Here is a 15,311-nt window from a genome sequence, read left to right as displayed (position 1 = left end):
TCTCTACCAGTTGGACTGTCTATAAAAGAATCAGAAGAGTGTCTGTGTGAGTGTGTGTGCACGTGCATGCACGTGCATGCATGTGTGCCTGTTTATAGCTGTATTCTGTTTTTGAGGGTATAAACATATTAATAAGTATCATTTATTATGCCTATTGGTGCCTATTGGGCACCAATAATTTGATACTCTTATTGAGCCATCACAACAGCCCGGTGAGGAAAATGTTATTATGGATTCTCTGATGAACAAATCTGTTACAGGTTAGTCATGGGAATAACATGAAACTTTCTGATTCATTTTCTCTTTGTAGCTATTTGATGATTTTTGCAGTGAGGCCATATTATTTTTTACACTTTACCACTTTTATGGGATTACAGTGTGTATAATTCAGACTAAATTATGTGTGATGACCAAGCTTAATAAAAATACTAATGCATTTCTGAATTTAAACATTTTTAATGAATGGTAATAATATTCATGAATAGCTCTAGGTCAAATGATTTCACTGAAAGAAAATGCTTACTTATACTTTAAATATGAGAAAGAAATTTTGAACAAAAAGCAAAATAATAAAAATAATAATGTCTGTTACAAATGCGTATCCGAGGTGCTTTGGTAAGTTGTCTGCAAATTTCCCTTAAGAATACATATTATTAAATGCCTCATTTGCTATAATGATACTCAGGGAAGTGAAGAGACTCACCCAAGGTAACTCAAGCTCAGTGTCTTGACTGCCTTTGTCTACCACTTATGGGAAAGAAAAAGTCAGGCAAGAAATGCAGCTGTCTCTGTCTTCAATGTGGGAGTGAACTGGGGCCTGGCTCCTTGCTATTCAGGTTGGAAATCCCCAGGAAACAGTCATCCTAAACCAGCACTAAGCCAGGAGCAAAATGAGGACAAATCTTGTGAAAGGAAATGCTGTTCTAGAGTTCACACTGGCCAGTGTTGCTGACCGACCCTCCCTCCCTTTCTGAACCTACGCACATTTCACAACAAAGGGTTTTCTAAGAATGAAGATTCCAAAAAGTAGCTAGAAAAGAGGAATGAGAGTCACGGGATGGTCATCAGGTGAATACCTCACTTACCACATCCTCAGAACTGATGACACCTTCACCAGTGTTTGCTTTCTGTTGTCCTGGCAGCAGCCCTCTCTAACCAGTCCCTATCCTGGGCACTTCTGAAAAAAGACTGGTCAAGGGCTGGGTCAGGAGGTTTGACCAAGATATCTCCCAGACTGAAGTAAAATTAGGTTGAGATATCTGGGGAGAAGGTAAAGATAAGAACCGCACCTCCCCGCCCCCCGCCAAGGATTGTTCATATTTGTGTCACACCCCTCCTACTCCTGCGGGTGGGTGAGTGGAGGGTGTGGAGGAAGCAGGCACAGCCCCAGGAACAATTCTACCCACGAGAGGAGGCATTCAAGCTGCATCTGTGGATTGGATGGGACTGAGTGACAGGATTTTAAGGGGGATTTTTATTTCCTCAGTTGTTTCACAGATGAGGAAACAGACACAGAGAGGTTAAATTCCTTGCCCAGAGTCAAAAAGCAGCCTAATCACTGAGCCCAGTCCTACAGCTCCTGACTGTCATCTGCTCCAGCGATCTTCCCAGGAAGATCCCATTCACCCTCTGGTTTGCACAGGGCTCTCTGTCCCCCAGCTTTGCCTGGGCCAAGCTCCACAGGAGACACTGCCGCTTTGTGTCGCCCTCCTTGGCACAAGATGAAATCAGGTGGTCCCTATTCTTCCTGTTCCACTCTGCCAAATCCAACCGCACACACTTCCTGTGCACAAAGCCAGCTCGCCAATTATCTGCTCCAATTAAGGAGTGTGAGATGTAGTTAATTCAGTCACTCCAGAGCAGTGACCACGGCCAACGGTGGGCTGCCCATGCTGGCTGCAGGTCCCCTCAGTGGTCCTGGCCGTGCTGTTTCCCCTGGCACTCTTCCCCTACCCCCAGATGGCCACTGTGCTTTCTTTACCTCTCCTCTCTCTCCTCTCTGAGTCCTTGGAGTTCTAGAACTGTATCTTGCTCTCCCTCCCTTTCTGTCAACAGAGAATTCTGTCCTAATTCTGTGTCCTCTGATAAACTAATGTGTACAGAGTTGTTGGTGGTGGATCATGGATTAACACTCAACTCTCTCAGAGATAATTGGCTCTCAAATGGCAATGTTGCATGATACATCTTCTGCACTTATGCCTAAAGCCAGGCTTGTCACAGACAAATGTAAAACACATGCCTGTTTCGCTTGACGTGCAGACCCCAAACACTCAGCTCTCTACTGCCGGTCCTTTCTGCTTCTTCACGCTAAAGCAAAGAAGGCAGATGGAGGCTGAGTGTGTAGGAGTCTCATCAGTGAGGACAACAAGCACTGTCAAGACCAGTTCCCTCCTCCCCACTTATTGGAACGCACTTTATGATCCTGATGTGAAATGTATAGATACTATGACCTTCTCAAAAGTAAAATTGGCATAATGCCTTGACTGGAAAGGTTCAAAGGGAAATAAAAAGGAGGTTATTTGTAATAAATTAATATGTATTTCAGCATGGAAATGCTTGGGCCCAACTACTTTAGAAGATAAAACAAAGGAGTCAGTGCTGTAATTATTCGTACATTCACCATGAATGGGACAACTATAAACTTAGATCAATATCATGTGTTACATTGCATGCAATGAGTGTTGCTATTGGTGATGTAATTTTGCAAATAGTGAACAAATCTTTGTAAAGTTCAAAAAACCAGTACAAAACTCTTATTTTACTTGGCAGTTGCATTCCTGGAAAATTGGGCATGTCAGAAACCATGCAAAAAATACATTTTATTTATTTGTAAAATATAATTATGTTTAAGATGCAGGTAATTATAAACATTTTATTGTTGTTGTTTTAAATCTACATGAATACCTGGGACAAGACATGTCAGGCTCTTGTCTACTAAATACAAGTAGTGCCATTTATTGTGACAATAAAAAATATATCCCCAAATTTCCAAAATGCTCCTATGGGGTAATACTGTGCCCTTCACCCCATAGAAAGTCATTCCACTGACAATTACCTTTGGCCTCTAGTGAAGAGTCCTCAAGTGACAGTATTGGGGTTCGCTTCTCTCTAAAGTAAAATAAATTTGGAAGCAGGCAGTCTTGGGCTGGTCTGTTCAAGTCTCCTACCCTTTCTGTTTTAACATCCTCAAGCAAAATGGCTGCTGGAGCTCCAGTTATTGTGTCTGTGATCTGGGTATGAAGAAGAAAGAAGGGAGGAAGTCAGGAAGATGGATAAGTCTCCTTTAGGAATGTTGCTAGAAGTCCCACCCAGCAACTCCCTTTATATCTCACTGGCTACCCTTGTCCTCAAAGCAGGCCTGGAAATGTAGTTTTTTAGCTAGGTGCTTTGCTGTCTCAAATAATATCGGGTTCTACAGTAGAAAGCAGGAGTGAATAAACATTGGGTAGGCAGCCAGCCATTTCTACCATATTGCTTTACCCATTGACAGTATCCAGGGAACCTACCAAATGCACATTCAACACACAGGTCCTAGGAGAGGTATTCAACCTTTTGATTTGTTTGGCTCAAGGTCTCAAGCTTTTAATGGCTTCAATTTTTGTTTGCTATTTCACACAAGGGAGCAGAGTGAAGCTTCATTACGATGATCAGTTCTGACTAGACCCTAGTACTGAACAAATCTGGGGACAGCAGATCAATCTGAGAAAGGGCTCAGAACCTAAAATCTGCCTGAGCTTCTAGTATGAGAGCTCAAGATGACAGTGGTTTGGTGTCTCACATTTGATATTAGTTATTCAAGTATATGTGTGTAAGTTTGTTTTCCAAAGTTTGTGCCAATCCCTCTAGAATTTTCCTAGAAGAGTTTTGTTCAGTCTCACAAATATGTACTGCATCTACTGCCTTTCTCCTGCTGTGTGCCAGGGATGCAAGATGAAGTCAACAAACATTCTTCCCAGGAGAGCTTATAGTCCAGGCACGGGGGACGGTGGGAGGGGATGGGAGGGTGGCAGAGCCAGGCCACTGCACTCCAAAGTGGTCAGTGCAATGCCATACTTAGTAGGTGCTCAATAAATAGTTGTATTTTGACTTGTAATTCTTCACTGTGATGCTTGGAGACGAATCTGTTCTCTTCCAAGCTGAGGCTTCCTGGGCTGAGGAGTTACTCACCACGCTTCTATTGGCAAATGTTCTGTTTTTCCTTCCATTTCACTCAGTCAACTATGCCCTAGAATAAGTTCCTGAAATATGTTTTTATTTTCAACCTTGAAGAAACTCTTCTTGTGTTGAAGCCATGCCAAAACTCTTGGAACTGGGAAATATCCAGAGATATGCAAAGATTAAAAAAAAAAAAATCTCTGTACTTGGAAATTCCTAGTTCTTTCTTAGCCTCAAAATCCCTCCAGAGGGCAATTTGGCAACAATTTTCAAGGTTTTAATGAAACATTTATACCCTTTGACCCTGTAATTCCTCTTCTAAGAATTTATACCAAGAAAATAAGTAAGGATCTACACAAAGATACAAAACCAAGGATATTTGTGAGAGGCTAGTTTATAACCATGAAAGACTGGAAAATACCTAGATAGGGTTGTTTCCAATGTTTTCTAACCAATAATAAAAGATCAGTAACTATAGTACATTCCATGCAACAACACTGCAGACACTTGAAATAATTCATTTAGCAATTATGTATTGATTATTTGCTATGTGCCAGGCACTGTTGTAAATAGAAGGATACATTAGTGAATAAACAGACAATGCAGATCTCACAGTCTGGTAATTGTATTTATTGATGTGAAAATATATTTAGGATACCATTAAATGAAAAAAGGAAGGTTAAAAAATCACTATTATTAATAATAATAGATAACACATTAATGCATTTATTATGTACTAGGAGCTCTACATGTATTAGTCATTTTATTTATATAAGAACCCAATATGATCCAATGATTATTTAAAAATGATTTTTAGGGGTACCTGGGTGGCTCAGTCAATTAAGCGTCCAACTCTTGATTTTAGCTCAGGTCATGATCTCATGGGTTTGTGGGTTTGAGCCCCATGCTGACAGAGCCTGCTTAGAATTCTCTCCCTCTGCCCCTCACCCACTTGCACTTGTGCACTCTATCTCTCACAATAAATAAATAAATATACTTAAAAAATAATTTTCATGTTCATTACTATTTTGTTGAACAACATGGGCACAAGTGCAATAATAAAGCAACTGTGTTCTTTCTCCCACATTTACTTCAAACCCGCTTTCTGGATTTGTCCTTTTGTGGCCCATGGATGAAATTTCATGGAGGTCTCAAAGTTTTTCTGGGTCCTTTCAGTCAGTTGGGCAGTCTTACTTCAGTAATTAAAGCATCCAGTGCAATCTGAACTTCTCTCTAGTTGAAGGGAAATTTCTCCAGGCAGAGCTGCTGTGAGCTTGGAATTCTGGAAGGGTTAGTCGTTGTGTCTTCCTTCTCATAGCCGCTCCTCTTCCCTTTGCCTTCCACCCCTCCAAGGCTGAGCCCCTGGGATGGGACTGCAGAAAGGGCAGTCCTCAATGGCAGGCACAGTCCTGGACCAACACTGGCTCCTGTGGGTGTGCCACATGCACCTTTGCAGCCTCTTTCTCTCGCAGGTGCTTTTGCAGGCTGTTCCCAAGATTCTTTGTGGAGCGTGCCACCTCTCTCGCAGCTGGAAGCTTCCAGTTCTTCCCTCAGCCCATGTGGTCTGGCCATGCTAACTTTCTCCTTTGGGCCCTTTTCCCTCCCACTCAGGAGTCCCGTGGTGTTGTTCCCTTTTAAAACAACCCAGGCCAGCTCCCTCCTCACATTCCATGGCCCCTGGTGATGCTCACATATCTTTGCCTGCTACTGAGGAAGGGCAGTCCTTTCTCCTTTCTGTTGGGCAGACTTAGGCTTAGCTACAAACTATAATCTCTTACCTATGGGCATCTCTTGGTAAAAGGCAGATACCAGTCCCTAAACTCTAAGAGGCACACATCTAGCTCTCTGAGTTCTCTGAGTGGGTCTCCAGAAGGGTCTTTCACTTGGCTTGGGATGAAGGGATGCACTCCTCTCCCCCTGGGAGGGGTGGCATGGGACCCAGGCCACCAACAAGGCTCTCCATGGAATTTTCTCTCACTGCAGTTCAGCCCTCACTGCTACAAGCTAGTAGGGTGATTGCTCAATCTGGCAGAACCTGCTTCATAATCTCTCTGCCTACCCTGTATCAGTTGAATAGGAGTCACAGCATCTCAGTTAGGATATTTGGGATATGTGGTCCTTGGGTGTCTATTGTTACCAGCTTTTAGGGCTTCAGCCAAAAGTAAGTACAAAGAGCCCCATTTTAACATCTTGTTACATTCATACATGTGTGCACATGTCTGAAGGTTTCACTTCAAGATGGTATCAGTTATCTTCAGATATTTCCTCTTTTGCTTATCTATACTTCTTCTGTACCTTCATTGAACATGTAAAACTATCTTAAAAGGAAAATATTTTCCACATGCAAAACATACACACACACCAAAAAACCCTAGAAATAGATAACACGCTCTTCACAAAAATTAATTCAAAATGGGCCACAGGCCCAAATGTAAAACACAAAGCTGTAAAACTCCTAGAAGAAAACACAGGAGAAAACCTGGATGGCCTTGGGTACAGTGATGACTTTTAGATACAACCCCATGAGTGCTCGCTTCGGCAGCACATATACTAAAATTAGATACAACCCCATGAAAGAAATCATTAACAAGCTGGACTTCATTAAAATTAACACCTTCTGTTCTGCAAAAGACAGTGTCAAAAAGAATGAGAAGACAAGCTACAGACAGGGAGAAAATAGGCAAACGATACATCTGATAAAGGATTGTTATCCAAAATATACAGAAAACTCCAGCCAAGATGGCAGAACAGCATGGAAGTTTTTTTTTGTTTTTGTTTTTGTTTTTGTTTTTTTGCCTCTCTGGTCTCTGAAATGCAGCCAGATCCACACTAAACCATCTTGCACACCGAGAAAACTGATTTGAGGATTAACACCACAATCTGCACAACCTGAACCACAGAACTCATCAGGTACATGGCACAGAGAGGGGAAGTGGGGGAGAGAGAAGCCATGGAGGGCAGGGAGCTGTTTTTGTATGTGGAGAGAAGATGGAGACAAGGGGTTAGTACGGGAAAAACACCCCCTGCCAAAAAAAAAAAAAAAAAAAAGCAGCTGGAGAGAAAGTGGAAAAGTGGAAACAGACGCAGGAACTGAACAAAAAAGGGAGAAAGGAGAAAGGAGAGGGTTTAAATTCCATTAAGACTCTATAAACAGGGGGAGCACAGAGTCTGAAACTCTGCAGCTCGATACCTGGTGGTTCTCTGGTGGGAAGGGTGAATCCCCAAGAGCAGAGATTGAGGTCTGAGGGATCCAAGGGCCACACAGGGAGAGGCATTTCCCTGCTGGGAGTACATTTGGTGGAGGCTGTGCAGCCATCCCATAGGCAAAGGTCCCAGCAGACCCTGGAGAACAACCACATTCACTGGTGCTGGGACAAGGACATGAAGAGGGAAGCCTGGTGCCGGATGCGTGTTGTGATTTTCCATAAACCCTGAAATGCTGCTGGTACAAGATTGCGTGAACTTTTTCTGGGGCGGGCTGGCACCCAGCTGCTGTCTCTGGGCATCAACAGCAGCACAGTCTGGTGAACTGTTCTTGGCGCTGGGCCAGCACCTGGCCATTGCTCAGCAAGACCCTCCCCAAGAGGGTCCGAATGGGTCAAAGACATAGTCCCTCAGAAGTGAGGGGTTGGGAAACACAGCCACATCTGAGATAAAACTCAGGAGGAAGGTGCCGCCTAATGGCTTGGTCACAGACAGTGTAGAAGTGGGGAGTGGATGGAAGCTGGAGACAAAGGAGGGGTGCTTGATTGCCAGTCGTGGAGAGCACAGAGTTCTGATACTAGAGACTGGGTAGCTGGGTGATGCCATTTTCACTCGTCCCACACACGTGCATACATGCCTACATGTGCCACAGCAATCCACCCCAGTAAGCTAAGCAGCACCATCTAGTGGAGAACAGAGTGTTACACTAGACTCTGCCCAACTGTGCCAATAACACTCTTGACAAACACACGTCTCTCCACCTGCTTAGTTTACAGACTAAAATGCTTCATAGTTTGACTTCTATGGGAAACCAGATGTAATTTCAATCATACTTCATTCTGTTTTCTGGCCTTTTTATCCAATTTTTCTTCTTTTTTTTCTTTTCTTATTCTTGAATGCAGAAAGAAAAAAATCTATTTTTATTTTCCATTTTTATTAAAAAGATTTTTCTTTAATTTTTTTCTACTCTATTTTTTCTTTTTTGTAAATTTCTAAAATCCTATTTTACTTTCATCATTTCATTTTATTCTATTTTATTGTATTCATTTTTTTAAATTTTCAAATGTTTTCCCTTTTTTTTCTTTTTCTTTTCTTATCTTTCCCTTTTTTCTCTAATCTGTCAAGCTTCTTTCAACAACCACACCAAAACACACCTAGGATCTAGTATATTTTATTTTATTTCCTTGTGTTGTTTTTAATTTTTTAATTAAAAAAATTTTTTTTACTTTATTAATTCCTTTTCTTCCTCTAAAAGGATGAAACAAAGGAATTTTCCCCAAAAGAGAGAACAGGAGGAAATGACAGCCAGGGACTTAATCAACACAGATATAAGCTAGATCTCTGAACCAGAATTTAGAATTACGATAATAAGAATCACAGCTGGGGTTGAAAATAGATTAGAATCCCTTTTTGTGGAGATAAAAGAAGTAAAACCTAGTCTGGATGAAATAAAAAATGCTATAACTGAGCTGCAATCTTGAATGGATGCCATAGCAGCAAGGATGCATAAGGCAGAGCAGCGAATCAGTGATATAGAGGACAAACTTAGGTGGAATAATGAAGCAGAAAAAAAGAAGGAGACTAAGGCAAAAGAGCATGAAATAAATATCAGAGAACTCAGTGACTCATTAAAAAGGAATAACATCAGAATCATAGGGGTCCCAGAAGATGAAGAGAGAGAAAAAGGGGTAGAAAATTTATATGAAGAAATTGTAGCAGAAAACTTTCATAACCTGGAGAAAGACACAGACATCAAACTCTAGGAAGCACAGAGGACTCCCATTAGATTCAACAAAAACCAACAATCGGCAAGGCATATCATAGTCAAATTCACAAAATACTCAGGCAAGGAAAGAATCATGAAAGCAGCAAGGGAAAAAAAGTCCTTAACCTATAAGGGAAGACAGATCAGGTTTGCAGCAGACCTATCTACAGAAACGTGTCAGGTCAGAAAAAAGCAAAGGATATATTCAATGTGCTGAATCAGAAAACTATGCAGCCAAGAATTCTTTATCCAGCAAGGCTGTCATTCAAAATAGAAGGAGCGATAAAAAGTTTCCCAGACAAACAAAAATTAAAGGACTTCATGAGCACTAGACAAGCCCTGCAAGAAATTATAAGGGGGACTCTCTGAGGGGAGAAAAGATGGAAAAAAAACCCCAAAAACCTAAAAAGACTAAGCGCAACAAAGACTAGAAAGGACCAGAGAACACCAGTAGAAACTCCAACTCTACAGGCAACATAATGGCAATAAGTTCATATCTTTCAGTACTCACTCTAAACGTCAATGGTCTAAACACTCTAATCAAAAGACATAAGGTAACAGAATGGATAAGAAAATGCTGTTTACAAGAGACCCATTTTAGACCTAAAGACACCTTCAGATTGAAAATAAGGGGATAGAGAACCATCTATCAAGCTAATGGTTGCCAAAAGAAAGCCGGAGTAGCCACACTTATAACAAACAATCTAGATTTTAAAATAAAGACTGTAACAAGAGATGAAGAAGGGCATTATATCATAATTAAAGGGCCTATCCACGAAGAAGACCTAACAATTAAAGACACTTATGATCCAACGTGGTACACCCAAATATATAAATCAATTAATCACAAACATAAAGAAAGTCATTGATAACAATACCATAATAGTAGGGGACTACAACACACCACTTACAACAATGGACAGATCATCTAATCAAAAAATCAACAAGGAAACAATGGCTTTGAATGACATACTGGACCGAATGGACTTAACAGATATATTCAGAACATTTCATCCTAACGCAGCAGTATACACGTTCTTCTTGAGTGCACATGGAACATTCTCCAGAATAGATCACATACTGGGACACAAATCAGCCATAAGTAAGTACAAAAAGACTGAGATCATACTGTGCATATTTTCAGACCACAACACTATGAAACTCCAAGTCAACCACAAGAAAAAATTTGGAAAGATAACAAATACTTGGAGACTAAAGAACATCCCACTAAAGAATGAATGGGCTAACCAAAAAGTCAAAGAGGAAATTAAAAAGTACATGGAAGCCAATAAAAATGATAACACCACAGCCCAAAACCTTTGGGATGCACCAAAGATGGTCATAAGAGGGAAGTATATAGAAATCCAGGCCTTCCTAAAGAAGGAAGAAAGGTCTCAGATACACAACTTAATCTTACACCTCAAAGAACTAGAAAAAAGAACAGCAAATAAAACCCAAAACTAGCAGAAGACGGGAAGTAATAAAGATTAGAGCAAAAATCAATGCTATCAAAACTAAACAAACAGTAGAACAGATCAATGAAACTAGAAGCTTGTTCTTTGAAAGAATTAGCAAAACTGATAAACCTGTAGCCAGTTTGATCAAAAGAAAAAGGAAAGGACCCAAATAAATAAAATCAATAATGAAAGAGGAGAGATCACAACCAACTCAGCAAAAATAATAAAAGAACATTATGAGCAATTATACACCAATAAAATGGGCAATCTGGAAGAAATGGACAAATTCCTAGAAACCTATGAACTAGCAAAACTGAAACAATAAGAAATAGAAAATTTGAACAGACCCATAACCAGTAAAGAAATTGAATTAGTATCAAAAAATCTCCCCAAAACAAGAGCCCAGGACCAGATGGCATTACAGGGGAATTCTACCAAACATTTAAAACAGAGTTAACACCTATTCTCTTGAAGCTGTTCCAAAAAATAGAAATGGAAGGAAAACTTCCAAACTCTTTCTATGAAGCCAGCATTACCTTGCTTCCAAAACCAAAGACCCCACTAAAAAGAACTATAGACCAATTTCCCTGATGAACATACATGCAAAAATCCTCAACAAGCTACTAGCCAACTGGATTCAACAGTACATTAAAAAAATTATTCACCACTGCCTAGTGGGATTTATATCTGGGATGCAGGGCTGGTTCAATATACACAAAACAATTAATGAGATTCATCACATCAATAAAAGAAAGGACAAGAACCACATGATCCTCTCAATAGATGCAGAGAAAACATTTGACAAAATACAGCATCCTTTCTTGATAAAAACCCTCAAGAAAGTTAGTATAGAAGGATCGTACCTCAAGATCATAAAAGCCATATATGAAAGACCCACTGCTAATATCATCCTCAATGGGGAAAAACTGAGAACTTTCTCCCTAAGGTCAGGAACATGACAGGGATGTACACTCTTGCCACTGTTATTCAACATAGTATTGGAAGTCTTAGCCTCAGCAATCAGATAACACAAAGGAATAAAAGGCATCCAAATCAGCCAGGAGGAAGTCATACTTTCACTCTTCGCAAATGACATGATACTCTACATGGAAAATCCAAAAGATTCCACCAAAAAACTGCTAGAACTGATCTATGAATTCAGCAAAGTCACAGAATATAAAATCAATACACAGAAATTGGTTGCATTCCTATACACTAATAATGAAGCAACAGAAAGAGAAATCAAGGAATCGATCCCATTTACAATTGCACCATAAACCATAAAATACCTAGGAGTAAACATAACCAAAGAGGTGAAAAATCTATACACTGAGAACTATAGAAAGCTTATGAAAGAAATTGAAGAAGACACAAAAAAATGGAGAAATATTCCATGCTCCTGAATAGGAAGAACAAATATTATTAAAATGTCAATACTACCCAAAGCAATCTACATATTCAATGCAATCCCTATCAAAATAATGCCAGCATTCTTCACAGAGCTAGAACAAACAATCTTAAAATTTGTATGGAGCCAGAAAAGACCCTGAATAACCAAAGCAATCCTGAAAAACAAAACTGAAGCTGGAGGCATCACAAACCCATACTTCAAGATATATTACGAAGCTGTAATCATCAAGACAGTATGGTACATGCGCAAGAACAGACACTCAAATCAATGGAACAGAATGAAGAACCCAGAAATGGACCCACAGACGTATGGCCAGCTAATCTTTGACAAAACAGGAAAGAATATCCAATGGAAAAAAGACAGTCTCTTCAGTAAATGGTGCTGGGAAAACTGGACAGTGACATGCAGAAAAAAGAACCTAGACCACTTTCTTACACCATACACAAAAATAAACTCAAAATGGATGAAAGATCTAAAAGTAACACAGGAAGCTATCAAAATCCTAGAGGAGAAAGCAGGAAAAAACCTCTTTGAACTTGGCCGCTGCAACTTCTTACTCAACACGTCTCCAGAGGCAAGGGAAACAAAAGAAAAAATGAACTATTGGGACCTCATCAAAATAAAAAAAACTTCTGCACAGCAAAGGAAACAGTCAGCAAAACTAAAAGGCAACCGACAGAATGAGAGAAGATATTTGCAAACGACGTATCAGATAAAGGGTTAGTATCCAAAATCTACAAAGAACTTAACAAACTCAACACCCAAAAAACAAATAATCCAGTGAAGGAATGGACAAAAGACATGAATAGACACTTCTCCAAAGAAGACATCCAGATGGCCAACTGACACATGAAAAAATGCTCCACATCACTCATCATCAGGGAAATACAAATCAAAACCACATTGAGGTACCTCCTCACACTTGTCAGAATGGTAACATTAACAGCTCAGGCAACAACAGAACAGATGTTGGTGAGGATGTGGAGAAGAGGATCTCTTTCACACTGCTGGTGGGAGTGCAAACTGGTGCAGTCACTCTTGAAAACAGTATGGAGGTTCCTCAAAAAATTAAAAATAGAACTACCCTATGACCCAGAAATTGCACTACTAGGTATTTATCCAAGGGGTACAGGTGTGCTGTTTCAAAGGGGCACATGAATCCCAATGTTTATAGTAGCACTATCAACAATAGTCAAAGTATGGAAAGAGCCCAAATGTCCATCAACAGATGAATGGATAAAGAAGATGTGGTACATATATATACAATGAAGTATTACTTGGCAATCAAAAAGAATGAAATCTTGCCATTTGCAACTATGTGGATGGAACTAGAGGGTATTAGGCTAAGTGAAATTAGTCAGAGAAAGACAAATATCATATGACTTCACTCGTGAGGAATTTAAGATACAAAACAGATGAACACAAGGGAAGGGAAGCAACAATAATATAAAAACTGGGAGGGGGACAAAACATAAAAGACTTTTAAATATAGAGAACAAACAAAGGGTTGCTGGAGGTGTTGTGGGAGGGGAGGATGGGCTAAATGGGCAAGGGGAATTAAGGAATCTACTCCTGAAATCATTGTTGCACCATATGCCAACTAACTTGGATGTAAATTAAACAATAAATAAATTAAAAATAAATAAATAAATAAAAATAAAAATATGTCAATAGTAGGCCAATAGATATTATCTCATATTGTCTTAAACAAGTGGCTAAAATATTAACTTTTAATCAAAATATAAATAATGTGCAAAAAAATACAGAGAAAACTCTTAAAATTTAGTAAGAATGCAAACAACTGATTAAAAAAATGGGCCAAAGACCTTAACAGCCACCTCCTCCAAGAAGATTGCAAATAAGTATATGAAAAGAGGCTCAACATCATGTGACATCAGGAAATGCAAATTAAAACAGTGAGATACTGGCAGCCCTGAGCTGATTCCAGTGTGGCACTAGGGTGCTGCCCTCCGTGCCCAGTGGAGGTGGTTGCGGTGGTGGCCATGGCCATGTGGTGGCTGCTGGCTTGTGCCCAGGTGCCATTCATGTGAGCACCACTGTCAGATTCTTGAGCAGCTCCGCCTGCCTGTGCTGGCCTAAAGACTCTGCTCCTGGTGCCAACTTTTAAGGATGTTTCCATTCCTGAAAAGCCCATGCTTAGATTTATTGAAAGGGCACCCCTGTGCCAAAAATGAGAAGAGAACCCAAATACTCGAGTGACATATGGGGACCTTCTATTGAAGCTACTGAATTCACAGAAGGCATTTTTGCAATCTTGGCACTGGGTGGTGGTTACCTCCACTGGGGGCATTTTGAAATGATGCACCTGACAATCAACCACTCTATGGACCCCAAGAACACAGTTTGCCTTATAGAGAGTACCAGCGCCTTTCAAGCCCACCACACACAAGGGTATGGGACAGCGCATGGGGGGATCACTACATGACTCTGTGAAGGCTGGCCGTCTCACAGTAGAAATGGGTGGGTGTTGTGGATTCAAAGAGGCACAAGCTTTCCTCAACCAGGTTGGCCACAAGCTGTCCTTCCCAGCACAGGCCATGAGCCATGAGACTCTAGAGAGGATCCAAAAAGATCAAGAGGAACCAGAACAGAACAACTAAAACCCCGGGACCTTTGAGCACATAGCCACTGCCAGCATGCAGGGGAGACAGAAAGGCCTGAGCCCAGATGACTTGATCCAGAAGAGGTAGTACTGGGGCAAGGCTTATAGGCCTGAATGTGTAGGAAGAATGTGAGAAATAAATGTAAAAAGGCTACCGAGAGAGAAAGAATCTACTTTTTTTCCCCTTCAGTCTACCCTTAAAGTTTTTGGGTAGTTCTGAAATCTAACCAAGGAGCAGCATATGAGTAAATGATTTCTGAAAAATTGTACAGTATCTTGATTTTTTAAAGTACATTATATTTACATTAAAGTTTGAGTATTACCTGTAAAATAAAACGAAACAAAACCAAAAACAATGAGATACCACTACCCCCCTATTAGAATGACCAAATCTGGAACACTGACAACAGCAAATGCTGGTGAGGATGTGGAACAACAGGAACTCTCATACATTGCTGGTGGGAATACAAAATGGGACAGCAACTTCAGAAGACAGGGGGTTTCTTACCAAACTAAACATACTTGTCCCATATGATCTTACACTTGAGCTCCTTGGTATTTACCCATAGGAGATAGAAACTTATATCCACACAAAAACCTGCATATGAATGTTTATAGCAGCTTTACTTATGATTGCCAAAACTTGGAAGCAAACAAGATGTCCTTCAGCAGGTGAATGGGTGAGTAAACAATGGA

The 15,311-nt window shown here is 40.3% G+C and overlaps 1 pseudogene; it reads left to right on the top strand.

Moving 5' to 3' along the window:
• The first annotated feature begins 14,001 nt into the window (after nucleotides 1-14,001).
• Nucleotides 14,002-14,748, top strand: LOC122215228 (annotated as a pseudogene).
• The last annotated feature ends 563 nt before the right edge of the window (nucleotides 14,749-15,311 follow it).

Source organism: Panthera leo, chromosome A3 (genome assembly GCF_018350215.1).
Source record: "Panthera leo isolate Ple1 chromosome A3, P.leo_Ple1_pat1.1, whole genome shotgun sequence".
NCBI lineage: Eukaryota > Metazoa > Chordata > Mammalia > Carnivora > Felidae > Panthera > Panthera leo.
This window is presented reverse-complemented; position numbering and strand designations above follow the sequence as displayed.